Source organism: Schistocerca gregaria, chromosome X (assembly GCF_023897955.1).
Source record: "Schistocerca gregaria isolate iqSchGreg1 chromosome X, iqSchGreg1.2, whole genome shotgun sequence".
Classification (NCBI taxonomy): Eukaryota; Metazoa; Arthropoda; class Insecta; order Orthoptera; family Acrididae; genus Schistocerca; species Schistocerca gregaria.
Genome location: NC_064931.1, coordinates 499,783,851 through 499,808,575, shown reverse-complemented (window position 1 = coordinate 499,808,575; position 24,725 = coordinate 499,783,851). Strand labels below are relative to the sequence as shown.

Sequence of the window (24,725 nt, the reverse complement as noted above, 5' to 3'; positions counted from 1 at the left end):
ATTCTCAATGGAGAGAAGTCTTCCGAAGTAAGAGTGATTTCAGGTGTCCCACAGGGGAGTGTCGTAGGACCGTTGCTATTCACGATATCTATAAATGACCTTGTGGATAACATCAGTTCACTGAGGCTTTTTGCGGATGACGCTGTAGTATATCGAGAGGTTGTAACAATGGAAAATTGTACTGAAATGCAGGAGGATCTGCAAGAATTGACGGATGGTGCAGGGAATGGCAATTGAATGTCTATGTAGACAAGTGTAATGTGCTGCGAATACATAGAAAGAAAAATCGTTTATCATTTAGCTACAATATAGCAGGTCAGCAACTGGAAGCAGTTAATTCCATAAATTATCTGGGAGTGGGCATTAGGAGTGATTTAAAATGGAATGACCATATAAAATTAATCGTCGGTAAAGCAGATGCCAGACTGAGGTTCATTGGAAATATCCTAAGGAAATGCCGTCTGAAAACAAAGGAACTTGTTCGTCCACTGCTTGAATACTGCTCACCGAAGTGGGATCCGTACCAGATAGGGTTGATAGGAGAGATGGAGAAGATCCAACGGAGAGTAGCGCGCTTCGTTACAGGATCATTTAGTAATCGTGAAAGCGTTACGGAGATGATAGATAAGTTCCAGTGGAAGACTGCAAGAGAGACGCTCAGCAGCTCGGTAAAGCCTTTTGTTGAAGTTTAGAGAGCATACCTTCAGCGAGGAGTCAAGCAGTATATCGCTCTCTTCTACGTATATCTCTCGAAGAGACCGTGAGGATAAAATCAGAGAGATTAGAGCCGACACAGAGGCATACCGACAATCTTTCTTTCCACGAACAATACGAGACTGGAATAAAAGGGAAGACCGATAGAGGTACTCAAGGTACCCTCCGCCACACACCGTCAGGGGGCTTGCGGAGTATCGATGTAGGTAGATGTAGGCGGGCCCAGACTAGGCGTGTCGTGTAGTCATCAAGGGCACACGAGTCGGCCTTTGCCTCCGAAAGCCCATATCAATGATGTTCGCACATTAACACTTGTTGATGGCCCAGCATTGAAATCTGCAGCAATTTGGGGAAGGTTTGAATTTCTGTCACTTTGAAGGAGTCTCTTCAGTCGTCATTGGTCCCGTTCTTACATGATCTTTTTCCGGCTACAGCGCTGTCAGACATTTGATGTTTTACCGGATTCCTGATATTCACGATACACTCGTGAAATGGTCGTACGGGAAAATCCCCACTTCTTCGCTATGTCGGAGATGCTGTGTCCCATCTCTTGTGCGTCGACTATAACACCACGTTCAAACTCACTTAATTCTTCGTAACCTGCCATTGCAGCAACAGAAGTCGATCTCACAACTGCACCAGCCACTTGCTGTCTTATATAGGTGTTGCCGTTCGCAGTGCCGTATTCTGTCTGTTAACGTATCTCTGTATTTGAATACGTATGCCTATACCAGTTTCTTTGGCGCTCAGTGTATAACAATGATAGGCCTAGAAACTGCTGTATGTTGTGGTTCATGCAGGTGTTAGTGGGGTTGTCCATGAGCTTGTGCTTGCTACACAGGCTCTATCATTTGATTGGTAACAGCTCTATGAGGACGCCGACTGGTTAGCTGCCTACTTGCAAATCGAACGGTCACACCAGGAAGGAAGATGTATTTCATGAAAAAAATTGAACGACGTAGTACCATAGTGTTCGACAATATTACCAACCCTGCTACTTTGCTGCTTTTGACGAACTCTGCTGTGTTTGAATCAAACCTTTCATAGGAAAGGTCTGGAAGTCTAAACTGGGCAACTAACGTATCTGTCCGACGAAAAGCCATGCAGTAATGCAAATATATCCCGTTCTAAATGAGTTAGACCTCTCTTTCATGCCACAAATATCGGAGCTTTGATCTGTAACCACGCTCGGGTTGATGGCCTGTTCCTAGACTATCGGAAGGCATTCGATACAGTTCTACACTTCTGTTTCGTGGTCAAAACCCTAGCTTACCGAGTATCGTACCAGATTGGTGATTGTGCACAGAACTTCCTTGGAGATAGGCCGCCATAACAGATTAATGAGCTATTGGGTAGCATTGGAGGCTTCTTAAGGATATCCGAGGACGATGTTGTTATATATAGGGAGGCTGAAACGCTAGAAGACTGTACCGAAATGCAAGAAGACCTAAAGGGACTGGAAATTGACCGAGAGAGTAAATAAATGTAACATACTGCGCGTAACAGGCGAAGAGATCTATCACTATTAGATTACGCTATTGACGACATCTCAGTGGAAACAGTAAAACACCAGGGAGTAATGAAGGGGCAACATCAAGTGGAATGGCCACATAAAACAAGTAGTAGGCTAAGCAGGTGCCAGACTGAGATTCATTGAGAGTAAGTTACGGAAATATGATACATCCACGAAAGAAGTATCTTACAAAACACTCGCTCCACCTGTTGTTGAGTATCTATCATCAGTCTTGGACAGTTACCAAGTAGGATTAATGGAAGAGATAGAGAAGATCCAACTTAGAACGGTGCGTATCGTCACAGAATGGATTAATCGCGGCGAGAGCTTTACAGAGATGCTCAAGACACTACAAGAGAGGTATTGTGTATCATGGAGACGTTTATTGAGACAATAGGTACCATATGGAGCTTTCCCGACAATCGTTCTTATGATGCGCCGTTTGTGACCAGAACAGGAAATGGTGGTAAAGAAAGTGGTACTAGATGTGCCCTACGCCACCACTCTAAGTTGTCTTGCAGATTATACATGTAGATGGAGATTTAACGTCCTTCAGCCGACCTCAAGAATGAGACAATTTACAATTTTACTTCCATCAGTGTTAAAAAAATATTCAGTTACCCATGGTTCACGCAATGAAGTCTTTTTAGTGACATAATTACTGTAATATTCTTATAGAATTTATTATTTTCCGAGAAAAACAAATAATTAATTTTTTTGACATTTACACATCACACTGTTTCAATTGCACAGAGGCAAATACTGTTCATTACATAACGAGCGGAAAACGCTTCTACTGGAGCACAAAAAAGCGAATTTATGCTCCTGTTTTAAGAGACTGACTGAAAAGTGGGGAAACAGTTTCCTTATTCTACCTTCCTCAGCACGTTTAAAAATGTTCTCAAAAATTTTGGGCATGCAAACACATTCGCGCTATTTTAAGATGCAGCTCGCCTCTCACTCCCACAAGCTCCCCTAACTGCAACTTGCTCACACCCACTATCCCATCGCAGTAAGTTGCTCATACCCATCCGCTCCCACTCCCCTATTCTCGCACTCTCATCAGCCCAATTGGAGGACAATGACCGTTCGCGTCCGTGACATTCCTTAAGTCATACGTGTCCTCTGGATGGTGCTGAAGAACAGTCACTTCAAGGTAAATATCTAAAGCCAAGAAGAAGAGGCGACCAGATAACCTCAAAGATCTGGCTAAAATGAATTTGTCACAAGACAAGGATTCACACGGTTTGTCTCGTGACCTACCAACTATAAACTTTGGACCTCTTATCAAGATCTGTCAGATCCATCTTGAAGGCATAAGTAACTCAAAATGTCAAGTACTTATGGAGTGGCAACATACGTACGATCGTCAGTCAAAAATGCATATCTGTGCTCTGTGTCTAATCTCAATGACATCCTCGAAGTCTTAGTAGAAATTGGAGTACCAATAGTAATTGACATATCTAAATCTGCAGCTATCTCTTGGCCTCCACGGGTCACCCCTGTAACACAATACCCCGCTCCATATTTAGGAGATTTTAAAGTCACCAACTCAAGTGAAGTGCAAGGAAAGTGACGAAAATCGCGAAGCCGTTGTAAACTGGACAGAAGACAATAGCTTGTATTTGGTGGTTGATGCAAAGGATAAAGGAACATTTGTATCGGAAGCTTGGACACAGGCGTATAATCGTGATCTATGATTTGTAACAACTAATGAGAAGAAATTACGCCTTTAGAATTCACGGTTCATATTACAATACTTGCCCCCGCGAACACGGTCCAATCTTGATTGAAATAGGGACAAGTATCCCACTCACATCATCCTTTCCACGACCTAGTTGAAACTTTTAAAAAACGAAGTGGGTTGTATTTACTAAAAATCTGGACAAATGTCTAGGAATCCCCAAAAGCAAAAAAAAAAGAAAAATGAGAGGCTAGTTGATAAGCACAGCAAAGGAGGCAGTCCGTAGGCGATTCCAGAAGCAACATATTCCATGATGGAATAAAACTAGTGAGAAATAATATGACAAATTTCTAAAAAGCAATGACCCGGAATAGCGGATAATATACTTCATAACCTCGATAGAGCAGGACGTTCCAGTTGGGTAGAGACTGTTGAGTCACCCAGTTTTCAAACATCAGATAAAAAATTATGGCCGTTATAAATGAAGTAGGGTGGAAATAAAATTAAAGTAAGGAATAATATTCATGTATCAGCTAATAGGATTGGGTCCTATTTACTGTCTACATCAAGGGTACCAAGGGATAAAACACATAAAAGATATACCAGACGCAAACGTTCAGCCGGGTGGTGTGGGCGAGCGGTTCTAGGCGCTTTAGTGTGGAACCGCGCGACCGCTTCTGATGACCTCAGAAGTCAAGTCTCATAGTGCTCAGAGCCATTTGAACCATTTTGTTGGGTATAAAAATGGTTCCTAGCCCAAAGGCTATCCGAAACACTTTACACTTGACCCTACCTTTCTATCACCAACAGAACCCGAGGTATTAGCTCCGGAAAAATCTCGTTTGTATTCGCGGCAGCTTCGAACATATTGCTATCGCGGGCTGTCACATGCATATCGGTACAGGAAGTAAATGAAACAAAAGAATGTGAGCAGAACATCAGGAAGAAACTATTATATGTCATTATATTGCTTTTTCTGAGTTGTCTAAAGAGTATGCCCAAAGGTAGATGCATTTGCAATACAACACACTTGTAGATGCTGCGTCATTACTGAACTCAGTGCTCTTAACAAATCTGAAGTACTTGAAATAATGCATTGCAAACCACAACTTTATTCCTCTACCGGTTTCGGTTTACAAAGCCATCATGAATGTGGACGTTGGTGATCTATACATGCTTTACTATAAACTTACGTTTGTCTTGGCTCACATAATATTTGCTAATCATTACAGCAGCCTGTGTTAGAATATCACGATCAAAACCTTGATCTTGTTACATAAGCTGCTGTAACGATTAGCAAATATTCTATGAGCTAAGACAGAAGCAAGTTTACAACGAGGTACCGTTAAACTGATATGTATGTCTAAATTACCAATGTCCCGCTTTCCCACCAGTGATGATGGTAAAGGAAAAAAGTTTTGGGAGAGCAGCTGGTGGTTTACAGTGCATTATTTCAAATACAAATGTAGGTTGTTGCTCCTAAGAAAATTACAGATCGGAATACTTGATTTACATATAGCAGTCGTTACTTCACTGTTCAATACCGTCCACAGAGTTTAGAACCTCATCGAAGATGAAATGTCTTACATGCTCCCAGTGTGTATAGCAACGTCATATTAGCTGATCATGCCAGAAATTTCTGGATGGGATTGGCACTCGCCAGTTCAGAAATAAGGAGTTTAACGCACCTCTTGCTACTGAACGGTTATGAGCAGCACATCCATCAAGTTGTAACCACAATTATCATGTCGGAAAAATGGCTCAAATGGCTCTGAGCACTATGGGACTTAATATCTAAGGTCATCAGTCCCCTACAACTTAGAACTACACTCCTGGAAATTGAAATAAGAACACCGTGAATTCATTGTCCCAGGAAGGGGAAACCTTATTGACACATTCCTGGGGTCAGATACATCACATGATCACACTGACAGAACCACAGGCACATAGACACAGGCAACAGAGCATGCACAATGTCGGCACTAGTACAGTGTATATCCACCTTTCGCAGCAATGCAGGCTGCTATTCTCCCATGGAGACGATCGTAGATATGCTGGATGTAGTCCTGTGGAACGGCTTGCCATGCCATTTCCACCTGGCGCCTCAGTTGGACCAGCGTTCGTGCTGGACGTGCAGACCGCGTGAGACGACGCTTCATCCAGTCCCAAACATGCTCAATGGGGGACAGATCCGGAGATCTTGCTGGCCAGGGTAGTTGACTTACACCTTCTAGAGCACGTTGGGTGGCACGGGATACATGCGGACGTGCATTGTCCTGTTGGAACAGCAAGTTCCCTTGCCGGTCTAGGAATGGTAGAACGATGGGTTCGATGACGGTTTGGATGTACCGTGCACTATTCAGTGTCCCCTCGACGATCACCAGAGGTGTACGGCCAATGCAAGAGATCGCTCCCCACACCATGATGCCGGGTGTTGGCACTGTGTGCCTCGGTCGTATGCAGTCCTGATTGTGGCGCTCACCTGCACGGCTCCAAACACGCATACGACCATCATTGGCACCAAGGCAGAAGCGACTCTCATCGCTGAAGACGACACGTCTCCATTCGTCCCTCCATTCACGCCTGTCGCGACACCACTGGAGGCGGGCTGCACGATGTTGGGGCGTGAGTGGAAGACGGCCTAACGGTGTGCGGGACCGTAGCCCAGCTTCATGGAGACGGTTGCGAATGGTCCTCGCCGATACCCCAGGAGCAACAGTGTCCCTAATTTGCTGGGAAGTGGAGGTGCGGTCCCCTATGGCACTGCGTAGGATCCTACGGTCTTGGCGTGCATCCGTGCGTCGCTGCGGTCCGGTCCCAGGTCGACGGGCACGTGCACCTTCCGCCGACCACTGGCGACAACATCAATGTACTGTGGAGACCTCACGTCCCACGTGTTGAGCAATTCGGCGGTACGTCCACCCGGCCTCCCGCATGCCCACTATACGCCCTCGCTCAAAGTCCGTCAACTGCACATACGGTTCACGTCCACGCTGTCGCGGCATGCTACCAGTGTTAAAGACTGCGATGGAGCTCCGTATGCCACGGCAAACTGGCTGACACTGACGACGGCGGTGCACAAATGCTGCGCAGCTAGCGTCATTCGACGGCCAACACCGCGGTTCCTGGTGTGTCCGCTGTGCCGTGCGTGTGATCATTGCTTGTACAGCCCTCTCGCAGTGTCCGGAGCAAGTATGGTGGGTCTGACACACCGGTGTCAATGTGTTCTTTTTTCCATTTCCAGGAGTGTATTTAAACCTAACCAACCTAAGGACATCACACACATCCATGCCGGAGGCAGGATTCGAACCTGCGACCGTAGTGGTCGCGCGGTTTCAGACTGAAGCGCCTAGAACCGCTTGAGAAATTAAAATGGTAATTTTCTAATAATAAGGTTAAAATACTTATCAATATACCATCAGCAAAGTGATGGCTGATCACATACTGCTGAGTGATATTGTTTAATTTTCTGCCAATGTTTCTTGGTTATTTGATCGAGAGTACTGGACATGTGGGAGTGGGAGGAATGCTTTATGTCTTTTGCACTGTGAAGGTTGCGCTCTATGGTCTCAGGGTCTTGTTGTCGGCAGAAGGCAGTCAGTGAATCACCTTAGGAGAGGCGAACCTCGCCATGGAGATACGTGGTTTTGGCGGAAGTGACGTTGCATCCTGCTTCGAACTTTTCTGGGCAGAGCCAGCACCTGTCCTCTCCATTTCATACTGATTGACCCCTGACTTTGAGCTCACATTCGTATCACATTGCATGATGAACATCGATGTGTTATATCTTCTCGAAATTGTGGAAATGTCTGCTTTTATGTGGTGTATGAATATTGCATTTTAGTTGAAAAGAGGATGGCATACGTTATAATATTTCAGAGAAAGCGTGTTCTTTTTCGACCATTTTTTAACGTGTGACAAATTTGAGAAGTTATAGAAGTCAGACCTCAATTAGGAGAAACATTTCCTTTACGCAGTTTAAAGATACAACCATACTCAACTTCCAGACGTAGTGTCGTTGCTTTCCAGTAAGATGTTTTGACCTAATAATGGTGGGCCTAAATTGCTGCAATTCGTCTAACAGAGATATACATTAAAAAGACGAAAACTGTAAATGCAAGCAAGCTTTAACAGCTGTTATGTTTTTATGCACATAAATCTATATAATGCGCTAATATCACATCTTTAACTTATTTGATTTCGCGTTTCTATGCGCTGTGTGGTCGCCGGACCTCTGAACAGTGCTTCCACATCATTGTTCATTGTTGCAGTGTTTACATCTCGACTTCCCGTGAGATAGGAAACGCTCGTGCTCCCATTTGTTGTTGTGCATTCGTGTGAGGCATTGCTTCTAACATAATTATTTGCCTTGTACTTGTTTGAAGCCATGCATCGTTAAGTAAGTTGTGAAAAGTCTATAGTGATCAGTGCGCGTGCTTTCTCTGAGGTCGAAAAAGAACAGGGCGTGAGCAGTACCATATCACAGCCAGTAAAGAGAACTTCTAAATGTCTCGGTATTAGTGAAAGTACAGTGAGGAGAATTTCAAGAGAATGTAGAGAAACTTCATGTCTTTTATCACTAAAAAAGAGTTCTGGCAAGAAACAGAAATTTGTATCGGCCGAGTTTACAGAGGGAGTCATAAGAAGAAAAATCCACTATTTTAATATGAGAAAACAATTTTCATCAGTGGCAGCCGTGTTGTAGAAGTTGAAGACTGAAGTGGAAGAGTTTCCTGAAATGAGTGAAAGATCCCTTAGGCGTACTATTCGAAAATTGGGCTTCAGATACAAAAAAATCAACAAAATTCTGTGCTGAAGAAAAATAACCAAGTATCAGGAGAAAGAGACGAGTTCTTGCGGGAAGTAAGACATACGCACAACACTGGATGGAATATTTATTACACTGATAGTAGTTGGTGTAGTGCAGATCAGGTTGGCAGGAACAAAAAATGCCTTATGCATCAGAAAATGTATACGAATATCACAGAGAAAGTTTTCAAAAGTGGAATGACTGATGGGAGGAATTCAAATACAATTCGGTTCTGAAAAAAGGATTACGTGCCACATGGGGAAATGAAGATGGGTCCGTGAAAAATGCTGGTTTATGTTTTATTGAGCATAAAGAAGGTGCAGATTATCAATCTGAAATGAATTCCAACCACTACGAAGGATAGTTTAGGAGCGTTCTCGAAAACTTACCAAACAAATCTGCGATAGTGTTAGATTCGACTCCATTTCACACGATGATAATCCCAGTATCACGAAATGCATCTACGAAATGGAGAAAGGACTCTATTAATGAATGGATGCAAAACATTAATGTAGAGCTTCCATCTAATGCCACATCATATGAGTAATTTACTAAAGCTGTCCTACTGCAACACGCGCGTCCGCATTTCAGGGCTTAGTCGCTCGGTGTAGCCGCGTGTTCTATGGCCACTTGCCACGGTTCGCGCGGCTTGCCCCGTCAGAGGTTGGAGACCTCCCTGGGCATGGATGTGTGTGTTGTTCTTAGCGTAAGGTAGTTTAAGTTACATTAAGTAGTGTGTAGCACTAGGGACCGATGACCTCAGCAGTTTGGTCCCATAGAAACTTACCTCAAATTTCCAAAGAGCAGGAATACCTTTTGGAAAGTATGTTGCTATCAGTGAACACGGAAATTAATCTTCTGTGGTTTCCTGTACCGCACTGCGGATTGAGCCATTGACCTTATCTGAGCATTTTTCAAGAATAAGGTAGCAAAAGAGAACAAGAATTTTAAAATAAATTATACTTTACAATTGTGTCGCTCCGCTATAGAATGAGTTCCTCAAAGTGTCTGTAGGAATTCAGTGAGTCATGAACACAAACTTCAAAATAGTTATGCACAAAGAGCCCATTGTCTTGACATTGCAATAAAACCGTTGCTGATCCAAGCAGACGACTGCAATAGCAGCTGCGAAACCTCAGCCAGCAGCGAAAGCTTTTATTTCAGTCATCATTCTATACTGCAAAATTAATTCGAGCTAATTGACTTTTCCATTTACTCTGGAAATGTGCTATTCAAGTTTTCATTTATTGTCAGCTGCTTGCTCATCGAGCATTTATTTTCAATTTCCGATATCATTTCCCTCTACTCGCAACAAAAACAGAACGCGGCAGTGCTGTACTGGAATGCGAGTACGAAACTGCCGTTCTTCCCTGATGGACAGGCGCTTATGGCGCCTTATAAGAGCGGCGACGCACTCGTACGACAACTGCGCTCCATCACAGCCTCCCATGTATTGCAGCTACTAATAAAGTTGCTTTACAGACCTTTAACTGACAAATCCGTCTGTAAATAGAATAAGTTTGTGTCTTTAAACTGTGCGAAGGAAATTTTTCTGCTAATTACGGTATGATTTTTATGCGTCTTTAAAGTTGACAATCACCGGAAAAAGCTAGAAAAAGCACGGTTTCTCTTAAATATAACCGTGTGTCACGCCCATTTCAGCTAAGATGTAATATTCGTAGACTAAATAATTTCTAAGATTCCGTCAAGGTATAGCATTTCGACGTTCATAACGTAATGTGGCCAGAATGTGAGCTCTAGGTCAGGGGTCAATCGTGGAGTATAACATTTTTGCCTTTTGTGCACCAAAGTCAAATATCTATCTGCCGCAGCTCTGCCAGGCCAGTGTGAGAAAAACAGTTGCATTCACTCCAAAATTTTGGTCATCCAATCAACGTAGGCATCCAATCACCGTGCTTGGTCCGAAGAGGCCAACCGATCGTAGAGACACTGCTCTAGACCAGTACCAACCTTGTGTTTGCTAATGTGCATTTTCTGTGCCAAGAATGAGAACTTCAAGCAGTTTGCGTCGGCGGTGACACTGAAACTGCGTTATGCTATTACATTACAATAAAATGTTGTTGCTTATTATCTCTGAATATTGCAAGATCGTTAGCCAATTAGCCAGGAAACAACATTCAGCAAATTCCCCTGTTTTTTCATGAAATAAGCGATATTCCTGTCTGCTACATTGACGTCAGCATTGAATCATCCCCTCCATGTAGAGCGAGGTGGCGCACACTGGACTCGCATTCGGAAGGACGACGGTTCAATCCCACGTCCGGCCATCTAGATGTAGGTTTTCGTGATTTCCCTAAATCGCTCCAGGAAAACGTCGGGATGGTTCCTTTGAAAGGGCACAGCCGATTTCCTTCCCCGTCCTTCCCTAATACGAAGAGACCGATGACCTCGCTGTTTGGTCTCTTGCCCCAAAACAATCCAATCCAGTTCTCCGTGTAGAGTTTTTAGAAATTAGAGAGCTGACAGAGAAGTAAGTTTCGTGGTATTCGTGTTCCAGCCACGGTTTATTTTGCCTTCCAGTCGCTATCTGGTGCTGATTTTAGGGAAAGGTAAGTTCTGCCATCTACAGTAGCCTAATCCATACTTGAGCAGCTCTCTACTTACTTGTTCTGGCACGCAATTTAAATTGCCCATTTGAATGCAATTTGTGATTTTGTCTCATTTACGTTGAATCTGCGAGTTGCCCAGATAAGGACAACATGTTGCTGTTTCTCCATGTAGACTTCCGTGTGATATGATAGCTCTCCACAGTGTTAGCATCAGTTTGTGTGAATTCAATTCATATTTTTAGAAAACTTTCCTTTCTGTTATTTGTTTGTGTATTGAGTTCAATAGTCAGAGCCAATAAAAATCTGTTATCCTCAGATTTGATTTAAATTAGAAGATCCTTTACATTGTTCTCTAACTTTTGTATGGTTAGGCGATCCATTAATAATAAAGACAACCTGTTGTAGACCTAAACTTGTTGTTCTCACTGTGACAGTGTTATAATTGTGCAAAGTGACCAGACTCAAATATCATTCTCTTATTATTCAATGAAGGTAACGAGGATGACACTCGCTTCTCTTGTTTAGTTATAAGTCTGTTTATTGAATGGAGAGAGCTAGGAATATAAGTTTCCTGTTGTTGTTTCCTGACTAATTGGCTAACGATCTTGCACTATTCACAGATAAGCAACAACATTTCATTCTAACGTAACAGCATAACGCGGGTCCAGGGTCAACACCCACGCTAACAGCTTAAACCTTCATCGTGCTACCTGACTAAGCCGCACTAAACTTGCTCACTCCACTGTCGTTGGTTGAACACTTGACAAAGTCAAACCTTATCATGACAATACAAGATGGGCGGGAATCGCTAATTGGTACCAACTGCAATCTTAAATTTTACTAGGGTTTAGTAATCCAGGGGTAAGGAAGGACAGCGTATACATGGGGACAGTTCTGCAGTGTCGTTGCTCTTGGTACATTGCGGTGACATTTGCCTCAAATTAAGACCATAGCTACCAATTCTTCAGGAGTTCTTCTGAAAACTATTTATATAATATCAACAATTAGAAGAAGTGTTTTACAATCAAAACACTGCAAAGAAATTGCAGTATTCCTCATACAACCTAAAATACTGCACTTCAGTAGAGACCGTTAGAGACCAACACAATTGTAATAAAGTATATCTTGTCTCGACGACGTTTCCCGTCGAGTGTGGTGTAAACATCACATATCACTTGCTTCGGTGGTGCCAGTTTCCGTGGTGCGTACCGTTAACTTCTGGACTGTGCAATATCCAAATGCACAAAAATCATTTACTCGTAAATCAATCTACTTTCACGCCATCATTTCTTGTTTCACTTAAAAAATAGTTATATTACTGAATTTGCCTCATACACATCTTCTAATATGGTACAAAAAATACTATAGTTCTGTCTGAAAATAAACTGTTGATGTCTGTATCTCGGTGACTAATGAAGCTGCGAAACCACGTAGGTATTTGTTTCGTTAGTCCTTCATCGTTGTTCGTCTGGGCGAAAATAGGTTAAAAATATATTTAACGAATCAACGTAATTGGAGGTTTATAACGTTTTTGTGCTACTTTATTATGTATAACGTCTTAATATTTTACGCTGTGGTTTCCTTGTTTTTTTTTTCAGCCAAACGGCGCTGAGGCAGTCAACCGCTCAGAATTGCTGTGAATGAAAGTGTAAGATTTCGAAGTGCTTATACATGAAAAACGCTAACCATGTACATAATTACAGTATTTTAGTTAACCGTTTTAGTTATCATGAATAATTCACTCAGACTTCAGCTACAAGAGTCGAAGGAAATGAAGTAGTAGTGAGAAAGAGCGGGATAAGAAAATTCAAATGGCTCTAAGCACTATGAGACTTAACATCTGAGGTCATTAGTCCCCTAGACTTAGAACTACTTAAACCTAGCTAACCTAAGGACATCACACACATCCATGCCCGAGGCAGGATGCGAACCTGCGACCGTAGCAGCAGCGTGGTTCCGGACTGAAGCGCCTAGAACCACTCGCGCGATGAGAGTTTAACATCCCGTCGAACGCAGGTAGCTGAGAAGGAACTGAGATAGGGCTGCAGTCTAGCCCTGATGTTTTTCAATGATCTGTATATTGAGCAAGTAATAACGAACGGAAAGCAAAAACAAATTTTGAAAGGGAAAGATTTGCCTATGACATGATTCTGTCAAAGACGGTAGAGGGCTTGGAGTAACAGTTGAGCGGAATTAATAGTACCTTCACAAGGAATTATAAGATACATATCAACAGAAGTAAAACAAGTGTAATGGAATCTAATTGAATCAGATAAGACGATTCTGATGGTATTAGATTTGGAAATAAGTCACTAAAGATAGTAGATGACTTCTGTTTTTCGGCAGCAGAATAGCTGATGGCCTAAGCAAAGAAGATATAAAACGTAGACTGGGAATAGCATTTCTGAAACAGAGGAGGTTATTAACACCTAATATAAATTTAAGTGTTAGAAAATCATTTTTGAGGATTTTTGTCTGGACTGTAACCCTGTATGAAAGAGAAACTTGGATGATAGGCAATTCAGACAATGAGAAGACAGAAGCTTCTGAAATGTGGTGTTACAGAAGAGTACAGAAGATCAGATGGGTAGATCGCGTAGTGTATCGAACTGGAAAGAAAACGAAATTAAGGCACATCTTGACTAAAAGGAGGGGTCGGTTGATAGGATACATCCTGAGGCGTGACAATTATTCCATAAATAGTGATTACTGAAAAGTCCTTTGGTGTAGCGTAACGTGCTTCGGTAAAATTTTCTTTCGGTGCGGGAACCGTGCGTCAGGAAAAATTAATCTCTGCGGAATGTACCAGTGAAGAAAGACACAGTAAAATGTACTTGCTATACACAACTGGTTGTAAGACGCCTGTCAGGCACTAGAAAGTGACAAGACAGCGGGATGGCCTTCGGCAAGTGACACGGATGAACGTCTCTTTTATACCGCTCATTGTGCTGAAAGAATGGTGGGTACCGCCGAGAACTGTAACTGAGCAATCAAACATGCGTGTATCAAAACCATTTACATCATTCGGCCAAACGACATGTGTGTAAACGCTTTGTTCCACATTTCTTTTCCTTACCCCAACAGGAACAATAGGTGGTACCAACCGGAAGCATTTTTGAATTCGTTAATTCAGATCTAAACTTTATGAGGAAATATATCGGAGATGACGAGTAACTGTGACATCAACATTAACCGTCCGCAAAATGTTGACTCCGAACTAATTTGGTTCAAATGGCTCTGAGCACTATGGAACTTAACATCTTAGGTCATCAGTCCCCTAGAACTAAGAACTACTTAAACCTAACTAACCTAAGGACATCACACACATCTATGCCCGAGGCAGGATTCGAACCTGCGACCGTAGCAGTCCCTCGGTTCCGGACTGCAGCGCCTAGAACCGCAAGACACCGCGGCCGGCGGAACTAATTTGTTAAGACCGTGAAGGAAGAGATACATATGGTGTTTTACCATCCTATTGACTTAATCCATCGCAAATCTTATCTCAAGAACAGACTTCCTACATCTACATCAATATCCTGCAATCTACCTGACGGTGTATGGTGGTGGATACTTGCAGTACCACTAATTGATCCCCCTTACCCATTCCTTCCGCAAATGGCGTGTGGGAAGAACGATTGTCCCGAATTATCTCGTAGTGGTCATTTCGCGAGATGTGTGTTTGAGGAAGTGATACGTTGTCCGACTCTTTCCGGAAAGTACTCCATCGCAATTTCGATAGTAAACCTCTTCGTGATGCACAGCGCCTCTGTTGTAGAGTCTGCCACTGCTTTTTGCTAGGCATGTCTGAAAATGCCAACGGCCTTCGCCTAGCGATATCATGGAGCGATAGCTGAAGCACATTCAACATGTTAGCTCTAGAAAATACAATCCCCCTGCTTAGTTAACTTACCTGTTGCACGATCACTCCCACACTCAAGACAAACAAAGTGTCACAATTTCAGTCAGGGAAAAAGAGTGGTTTAAACTGACTCTGGCATTTAAAAGTGCGAATTACGCAACTACGCAGATATTCAGAACGATTTTCGATGAAATGGAGATGTTCAGGGGGAAACAAAATCTAGTCCTGGGAAGCTCTTGTAGACAGCGCTATGTTATTTAGCGACATCAGGATCTACATCTTTTCTAAACGAGCACAAGAATATTCAAAACGCAAAGAAAATGCTATATACACTCCTGGAAATGGAAAAAAGAACACATTGACACCGGTGTGTCAGACCCACCATACTTGCTCCAGACACTGTACAAGCAATGATCACACGCACGACACAGCGGACACCCCAGGAACCGCGGTGTTGGCCGTCGAATGGCGCTAGCTACGCAGCATTTGTGCACCGCCGCCGTCAGTGTCAGCCAGTTTGCCGTGGCATACGGAGCTCCATCGCAGTCTTTAACACTGGTAGCATGCCGCGACAGCGTCGACGTGAATCGTATGTGCAGTTGACGGACTTTGAGCGAGGGCGTATAGTGGGCATGCGGGAGGCCGGGTGGACGTACCACCGAATTGCTCAACACGTGGGACGTGAGGTCTCCACAGTACATCGATGTTGTCGCCAGTGGTCGGCGGAAGTTGCACGTGCCCATCGACCTGGGACCGGACCGCAGCGACGCACGGATGCACGCCAAGACCGTAGGATCCTACGCAGTGCCGTAGGGGACCGCACCGTCACTTCCCAGCAAATTAGGGACACTGTTGCTCCTGGGGTATCGGCGAGGACCATTCGCAACCGTCTCCATGAAGCTGGGCTACGGTCCCGCACACCGTTAGGCCGTCTTCCGCTCACGCCCCAACATCGTGCAGCCCGCCTCCAGTGGTGTCGCGACAGGCGTGAATGGAGGGACGAATGGAGACGTGTCGTCTTCAGCGATGAGAGTCGCTTCTGCCTTGGTGCCAATGATGGTCGTATGCGTGTTTGGCGCCGTGCAGGTGAGCGCCACAATCAGGACTGCATACGACCGAGGCACACAGGGCCAACACCCGGCATCATGGTGTGGGGAGCGATCTCCTACACTGGCCGTACACCTCTGGTGATCGTCGAGGGGACACTGAATAGTGCACGGTACATCCAAACCGTCATCGAACCCATCGTTCTACCATTCCTAGACCGGCAAGGGAACTTGCTGTTCCAACAGGATAATGCACGTCCGCATGTATCCCGTGCCACCCAACGTGCTCTAGAAGGTGTAAGTCAACTACCCTGGCCAGCAAGATGTCCGGATCTGTCCCCCATTGAGCATGTTTGGGACTGGATGAAGCGTCGTCTCACGCGGTCTGCACGTGCAGCACGGACGATGGTCCTACTGAGGCGCCAGGTGGAAATGGCATGGCAAGCCGTTCCACAGGACTGCATCCAGCATCTCTACGATCGTCTCCATGGGAGAATAGCAGCCTGCATTGCTGCGAAAGGTGGATATACACTGTACTAGTGCCGACATTGTGCATGCTCTGTTGCCTGTGTCTATGTGCCTGTGGTTCTGTCAGTGTGATCAATGTGATGTATCTGACCCCAGGAATGTGTCAATAAAGTTTCCCCTTCCTGGGACAATGAATTCATGGTGTTCTTATTTCAATTTCCAGGAGTGTATTTGGCGATAGTACTTTAAGTCGAAAAGTGAAAACCACAGTGAAATAGAAATACTAACCATCCTTATTTACTGTCAAATGTGTAGAGGGTGTGGGTATATCCCGGTGGAGGATGGTAGATGAGGTTGAGTTAGAAGCCGCTCGAATGTAGCACAGTCCCTTCATTAATTTACTACAGGCTCAGGCCCTCATCTGGCGTGTCATTATACATAAAACGTTCCAATTTTTGACAGTTTCAGATATCTGTATCACGGAAATCACTGAGAATATACCATAAGTCTGTAGGATCATTGTAGACCACGTCCTTTTCACCTCAAAACATCCTACACGAGACAAGACATTCTATTAGCAAATCTTTTAGCACGTTTCCTATCACAAAGAAACTTCGCTATCATGACCCGAAGAGCAGGCCGAGGTGGCCGGCTGTTCTAGGCGCTACAGTCTGCAACCGCGCGACCGCTACAGTCGCAGGTTCGAATCCTGCCTCGGGCATGGATGTATGTGATCTCCTTTGGTTAGTTAGGTTTAAGTAGTTCTAAGATCTAGGGGACTGATGACCTCAGAAGTTAAGTCCCATAGTGCTCAGAGACATTTGAACCATTTTTTTGACCCGAAGAAAATGAAATTGATTGACAAACTATCTCATTATTCCATCCAACTCTTTCGGTAAATCTGGCTTATCAGCACCGAAAGTGAAACTAACTATGGAGATAAAGAGATGAGCAACCATCCGATCTGCTTATTTTATGTGACACGGACTCTGGATACAGATTCAATTGATGATTATTGAAAGGCCTTTTAATAATTGAAAAACGGCTGTTATGCATAAAAAATAACTGTATCTTATGGTATTGGCTATTGTAGACGCCTATATGTTTCAGAACTTCATGGAATTACGAGGGAAGGTCAAGGGTGGTTCTGAACAATGTAGAAAATACGAAGCGTATACTTATTCTCAAATGTCCACAGAGAAGATTCAAATCAAAATCTAACATAGATGGTGTTACGTGGGTTTGTATTATAGAGCTATGTTCTCGCCTCTAGTTTTCTTAATATAAATTATTTAATATATTATTGGAGACGAAACGAGTTCAATGCGTAACATGTGTAATATAATATAAATTACCTAGCGAAGTGTGTGAGTAGCTTTAGCTCATCGCTTCCGGGAAACTGTTGCTTTTTTACAACAAAATGAAGCGCATTACTTTCGGACACTTTACTCTTGTAAATGCGTCATTGCAGGGAAACAAACTGAAGAAACAGTTAGGGTATTTGTAATATCTCGGACTTAATGTAGATGCCAGCATTACTTGTGGGTTTCACATTCTGAAACTTACACTGCTGTTTCCACCATGAGTATGATCTCTGACAGTCACTGATACTGATAAACAAGTGATTGAATGCTTAGTTTACATTCAGTTCGTTCTATTGTGTTCTTTGGTATCATATTTTGGGTAAATTTTGTCAATTTTTGAAGAATATTCTTAATTATAAAGGTATTGCTACAGCTGTCTGAATTTTATGTCCACGAACGTCTTGTTGGTTGAAATTTACCTGATTTGCACTTGTATAACAGTCCTTTAGGTACTGTACAGAATGGAGTATCCTGTTCAGCAGGTTCGATTTTCAATAGTCTCCCATCAGAATTAAGAAACATAAGGAATGAAATTCATATTTTCAAATCTTGGTCGAAAGCTTTGCAGCAATACGATACGTGTATTGTGAACAAGGAAAAAATCTAAGGCTAGGATTCAACCCACAGTCAACATTAAAGTCGTTTGAGGCAGACCTCTAGCTTAGGAGAATTGGGGAGGAAAACGATAGCAACCCTGTTTAAGAAACTATTCCGGCATTCGCTTTAAATAATTTAAAGACATCACAACTAAATGACTATGGACCAGGTTCTTTTGAACCCGCTGTTCCGGAATATATTTGCAGTGCCTTAGACACTGCGTCATCTCTCTCGGGATTTTTTACTGACCTCCTCATAAAATCCATTCCTCCAGCCTCTAATATATGAAGTCGTATTTTGGCTTGACACTGAAGTACAGTTATTTGAACAATCTCAAATTTTTTGACAGTTACAGTGCTGGGATAGTCCTCTTGTTTTCGGATACTACAGCGTTTAATACGAAAATTCATAGAGTTCTTAATGTCACATTGACGATGGAATTTAGGTCAGTTTTAAATCTTACACCCACAATAGAAATTTAAAATTATCAAAAATTTGTGTCAATGTTTTCTTGTATCTGATGATTTTATACTTCGACTGTAAATTTGAAAGTTTAGCTAAAGCCTTTTTTAAAAATAATGTACTATATTTGATTTATTTGGAATTGTGGTATGAAAATATTTTCCTGTTATCATTGTAACCACCAAAAAAAGGCAAGACTGATGAAAAGGCGGCGTTTTAGTATAAAGCGAACATATGTATGGTTTCATCTCACGCGCAGTTGTCGGAAACGTATTCAGACTTTTAAAGAAATGGGCACCCGCTGAAGATGAAACTGTTATTGTTGTGGTCTTTAGTCCGCAATCTAGTTTGATGCATACGATATTGCAGTGCCTGTGTTATTCTGTGTTATTCTGTAAGGTCCTTTGGACATGCATGCACGTCCAAAGGAACAGACACTGCTGCGACCACAGACGTTACGAAACACATCAAAAGAATTCGCAGTTCCGTATAAGGATTATCATCAGCTGTAGAATGGAATAACGACAATGAAAATTTGTGCCGGTCCGGGACTCCAAACTTTATATACCCCTTATCGCGAGCTGTCCCTTTACCATTTGGCTATCCGTGCACGACTTACGGCAAGACCCAAACTTCCATGCGTCGTCAGCCATGCTTCTACGGCCTGTACTCGTATATCCATTATGTATAATCCCGTACACATTAAACGTTGTACTTGAAAGTCGCTTGCCCGGTATCGGCAGGTAAATACGATATTGCAGTGCCCGTGCTATTCTGATTACGATGCAAAGCTCATTTGGACATGCATGCATGCATGCGGTTTGGCCGCGAGTCGTGCACGGATAGCCAAACGATAAGGCGACCGTTCGCGATTAGTGTGAAATCCGGGTTCGAGTCCCCGTCTGGCTCAAGGTTAAAATTGTCGTCATTTCATAGTACTACTGATGCTAGAGCTTATTCGCAATCTCGAATTCATTTGATGTAGTTTGACGCACTTCTCCAAGCTAGTCTGTCCTGTGCAGACGTCTTTATTTCTGCAAAACCACTGCAACCTACGTCCGTTTGAACCTGGTTTTTGTTCCTAACATTTACCTTCACACTAAACTGACGTTTCCTGGATTCCTGAAGACATGTCCTCTACCGTGTCGAAGCATGTTGGCTCCATAAGAAGATAAATACACTTATTTTGCAAGGTGAACCTCTACGAATACATCTCATTGTTGTACTCGCAGATCATAGGTTATCATCAAAACAGGCACACGGTTTTGGTGTGGGAAGCGGAGCAGTCACCCCGCGGTGGCCTGTGGGAGAAAGTGGTGTCCTAAATTTGGGCAGAAAGGGTAGCAGCAGAAGGCTGTGATGCGGTTTCCCAACAGCGCGGTGAAATGCACCTCCCCTCCCTGTGAGCCGACGCCGGCCGGCGCCGCGGCTGTTGGCTGTTGGCTGTTGGCTGGCGGCTGTGCGCATTAAGCTGCGTGCCGGCCCCGCGGACACCTCGCGCCGCCCGGTGAGTAGCCACGCGCTAATCCGCCCACACGCCCATCCCGGCTTTTGCTTACCGCTCCACCTGCAACCAGCCGCGATCTTTCATCTTTAATTGCTGGCGACGTTCCCTGTGTCCTAAAGGCAATGAAATCATTTTTTTAAATTTTTTTATTCATTTCTTGGGATTTCACGTTTGTTGACAACGGAGACAGATTAATCATATATATGTTCCGTTGCTCCATCCTAGGATTTATCTATCACTTATCACTTTAGCCACCTCTGGCAAAGTATATTGATGTGAAAAATTCCTAGTTGCACCGTGGTTCGGAGTCTGCATTAAACTGTAGGTCCCCCTGTAACTAGCAGGGTAGGTCAGCTTCAATGGTCGGAGGACGTAAACGGCATACAACCTTCAACAGGACCTTGTCCACTGTGGTGTTAAAAACAGTCTTCTCCGGACATTGTGGCCGGGCGGTTCTAGGCGCTTCAGTCCGGAACCACGCGGCTGCTACGGTCGCAGGTTCGAATCCTCCATCGGACGTGGATGTGTGTGATGTCCTTATGTTAATTAGGTTTAAGTAGTTCTAAGTCTAGGGGACTAATGACCTCAGATGTTATGCCCCATAGTGCTTAGAGCCATTTGAACCATAAAACAATCTTCGGATTGGTGACTACTTTACTTTTTACTGCATCCTAATGTATGGAAATAGCAGGCTCAGTTTGTTTCGATAGGACAGACACTTCACAAAATTGATTTGTCGGGGAGCCGATTGAGGTGGCGGAATACTTCGTGCGCAGGAGCTATATTCCAGAATAGCAGGGTTCAAATTTCCCTGTGATCACCCTGTTTCAGCTTTTTATGCTCGCCCAAGGTAGCATCAGACGAATCCTGGGCACGGTTGCTTCATATTGGTCATGACTGGCATCTGCTCAGTACTCGAAACTGTATTGACCTTGAAGTCCAGAGGACGACCATGATCACCATTCCTCTCCCTGATCTGCTAGAAACTGATACAACTGAATTCTGCGGACATGTCGGTTAATTTACTTCGTTATCCTTGATCTCTATGTAACACTGGCGAAAGACTGCGACTATGTCATATGATTGATCAATCAGAATTTTTTTATTCTCAGCATTTTTCATCAACGACGCGTTTCGAATAGGTCTTATCCTATCTTCCAATGGCCAACACTGTCTTTACATTCACTTTCCGATATCTGAACGTGTACAATTTCTCGTCCCGTGTCATCTATGTCGACATTGCAGCCAGAAAAGTCGTTTATTAATTGCGAGCGCGCACACACACACACACACACACACACACACACACACACACATACACACACAGGCGCACGTGCTCTCAAGCGTAACCCATCTTTCGCTTCAGATATTCCATACACACAGAAATCGCAAGTCGAATGCAAGGTAATTATTGTCCACCTTAAGAAGATTAAATATCTTTTCTAAACTGGAATAATGAACTTCATTAGGATGATTATTGCAGTGATAATTAATTTTCAGTCATCAAAAATAAATTGGAGATCTGACATATTTCAAACAACCTTCCATACGCCCATCCCATTTCATCATTTTAAACAATTCATTAAACTCCGTAGTAAGCAGGATAATTGTAGGTAAATTTTTACGAACCTGTAAACATGGATGTCATAGAGCCACTACACAATCTTAGTAGAAACGCGCCCCGTTGATGGAACTATTCCTTCATTCAGCTGAAAAGTTATTTAGAAAAATGCCAGTCAGCATAACCGTATGCGCGTTGATGGAACTATTCCTTCATTCAGCTGAAAAATTATTTAGAAAAATGCCAGTCAGCATAACCGTATGAGCAACTGAACCTTGCTCATCCACATTGTGAGTCATCTCTTCATCTTTCCGCCCCGTTGACCTGTAAACAAACAACTTCTTCACTTTAATTTTTTTAAGAACCTTGCGCCATTTGACTGTAAATTACAGTTAACTGAACCCACACAATCATGATATCGGCCTTATAGCTATTCTCAAGTTCAAGTTGAAATGTTACATAATGTCCGACATGCCAAAATGACAAGTCATCGTCGAAGCTTCATATATAAACTTATAAACTAGTCGTCCTATTACAGGGTATGAGTGCACATCAAAGATACATAATAAGGCTGGCATTGTTCACAGATAATAAATATTAACAAACTGCGAGGATTGTTTGACAGACAATGTACTGCTGTGACCTGCATTCATAAATCAACTCTGTGATGTATGGACGTGATGAATTAAGGTCATAGCAATGTATTGGCTCTCAAATACGCATTACAGATTGTTAATGTTTGTTCGCTGTGCTCAATGTCAGCCTTATTATGTATCTTTGATATGTACGCATATCCTGTAATACGACGACTGTTTTTTAAGAGCACATATACGTTAATTCGACGATGACATGCAATATAGGTACGTTGGTCATTTTGTGATATTTCAACTTGCACTTCAAAATAGCTGTAAAGCCGAAATCACCATTGTGTGAAGTAAATCGATAGTAATTTACAGTCAAATGGCGCAAATTTCGTTCAGAAAGTTTAGTCATGACTGTAATACCCGACGAAGGAAAATAATTATTCAGTTTAGGATCAGCAATAGTAATACCATTCGATAATGAATATAAATAACTTGATATCGTTTAAGACAACGTAGTATCATATATTTATAAAACACAGTACAAAAATCCTAGGTTTCAGTTTGGGTACTTAACACTGTTTATTGAAATCTGGTTCCTCTTTATGTATTTATGTACAGAGTAAACGAGGTTTAGCTTTAAGATGAATCCATCACTGGAAGCAGTCGTGCTGGAGATATAAAATGAGAAGCATATTTGCACTGAGAAGCTCCTAGGTATCCCCTCCCTTAAGAATGTCAATGTCATAACAGATATGTCCCGGGTCAATAACTTCAAGGATACTTGCTCACTTTATCTGAATTGACGCTCGGTTGCTGCCCTGCAGAAGAAAGTCACCGTTGCAAAAACTTAGGAAAACTATGCACTATGTAAACCAAGATGACTGGCTCAGAATCTTAACCCAAACCTTTTCAGTACGAGTAACATTACTCCATCGCTTCACTAGCTTACTGCAGTACTTGAGAGCTGTATACGGTTACCTCTGTGCTTTATACCATCAACAACTGTGGTCACAAATTTAGACTATCAAAATTTTATAAAAATCTGTCTAAGCAAACTGAGGTGTTATACTGAAGCTCTTTTGTAAACCACGGTCTGCTTCGGACTAACTGTCATAATTTGATGCAATGGTCGAGCTCCGGATATCATTTCATTTTCAAACTAGAGTTACTACACATAACCCATGTTCGTCAGGGAACATTTAGATTCTCCAAAAGTCCTCTAAATCTTTGCGTGCATTCATCGGGTAGTTTCCTCGGACAACACGACGCCATGTTTCCGTACTCAGCCTTGACCACTTCTAACAACGGCACCGTATAATAAACTCGTTGATAAGAAAACGATAAATTCCGATATTCCTATTCAAACTCCAGCCAGAACGCTGGGTAGAAATTCTGAAAAAAGTATAAATTCAAGTTTTCAGCTCATTGTGAGCTGAGGGTAAGAAAGAAAAAGAGTCCTTAACAAAGATAAACAAGAAATACTTAGAGGATACAAATCTAGAGAGTGACGTAACTTCGTAGCTTCTGTGGACAGCTGTTTCAGTGCCACGCAGTGTTCATCAGATCGATGCACAGCGACTATTTCAGAGGAAACTGTGTGTTGAAATCGGTATTGACATATGGACTCCATACTGACTTACATAATAAGATATCTGAATTAATTCAATGCTATTCATAAACTTCTAAAATATTTATAGTAATACCCAGTGGAAAACTAACATCACAAAGTAAATTACATAAATAATTTCCACAACACAATGACGCAACGCTATAATTTCAATATCTCGTCTACTTATTCTATCGGTAAGAAAGGATACTGCGAGAACGTATCTCGTATTTTAGAGGAGCGTATCGCATATTACCATCGAACCATCGTGACTGGAATTTTCTATCGTTTCCACGAATCATTTAGGGTGAATGCCTTAACGGTCATTGAGTTCCGTCTAATTCCCTCCCACACCCTTTTCCATCTCTACTGATGCTCAG

General features: G+C 42.8%; 1 protein-coding gene across 1 annotated transcript in view; it reads left to right on the top strand.

Annotated features, from left to right (window-relative positions):
* Nucleotides 1-20,515: 20,515 nt before the first annotated feature.
* Nucleotides 20,516-24,725, top strand: part of LOC126299257 (elongation of very long chain fatty acids protein 7) — a 115,404-nt gene continuing 111,194 nt past the window's right edge. The window contains exon 1 of the mRNA XM_049991053.1: nt 20,516-20,594. The gene's annotated coding sequence lies outside the window, so the exon portion shown is untranslated. The remainder of the gene's footprint in view (nt 20,595-24,725) is intronic.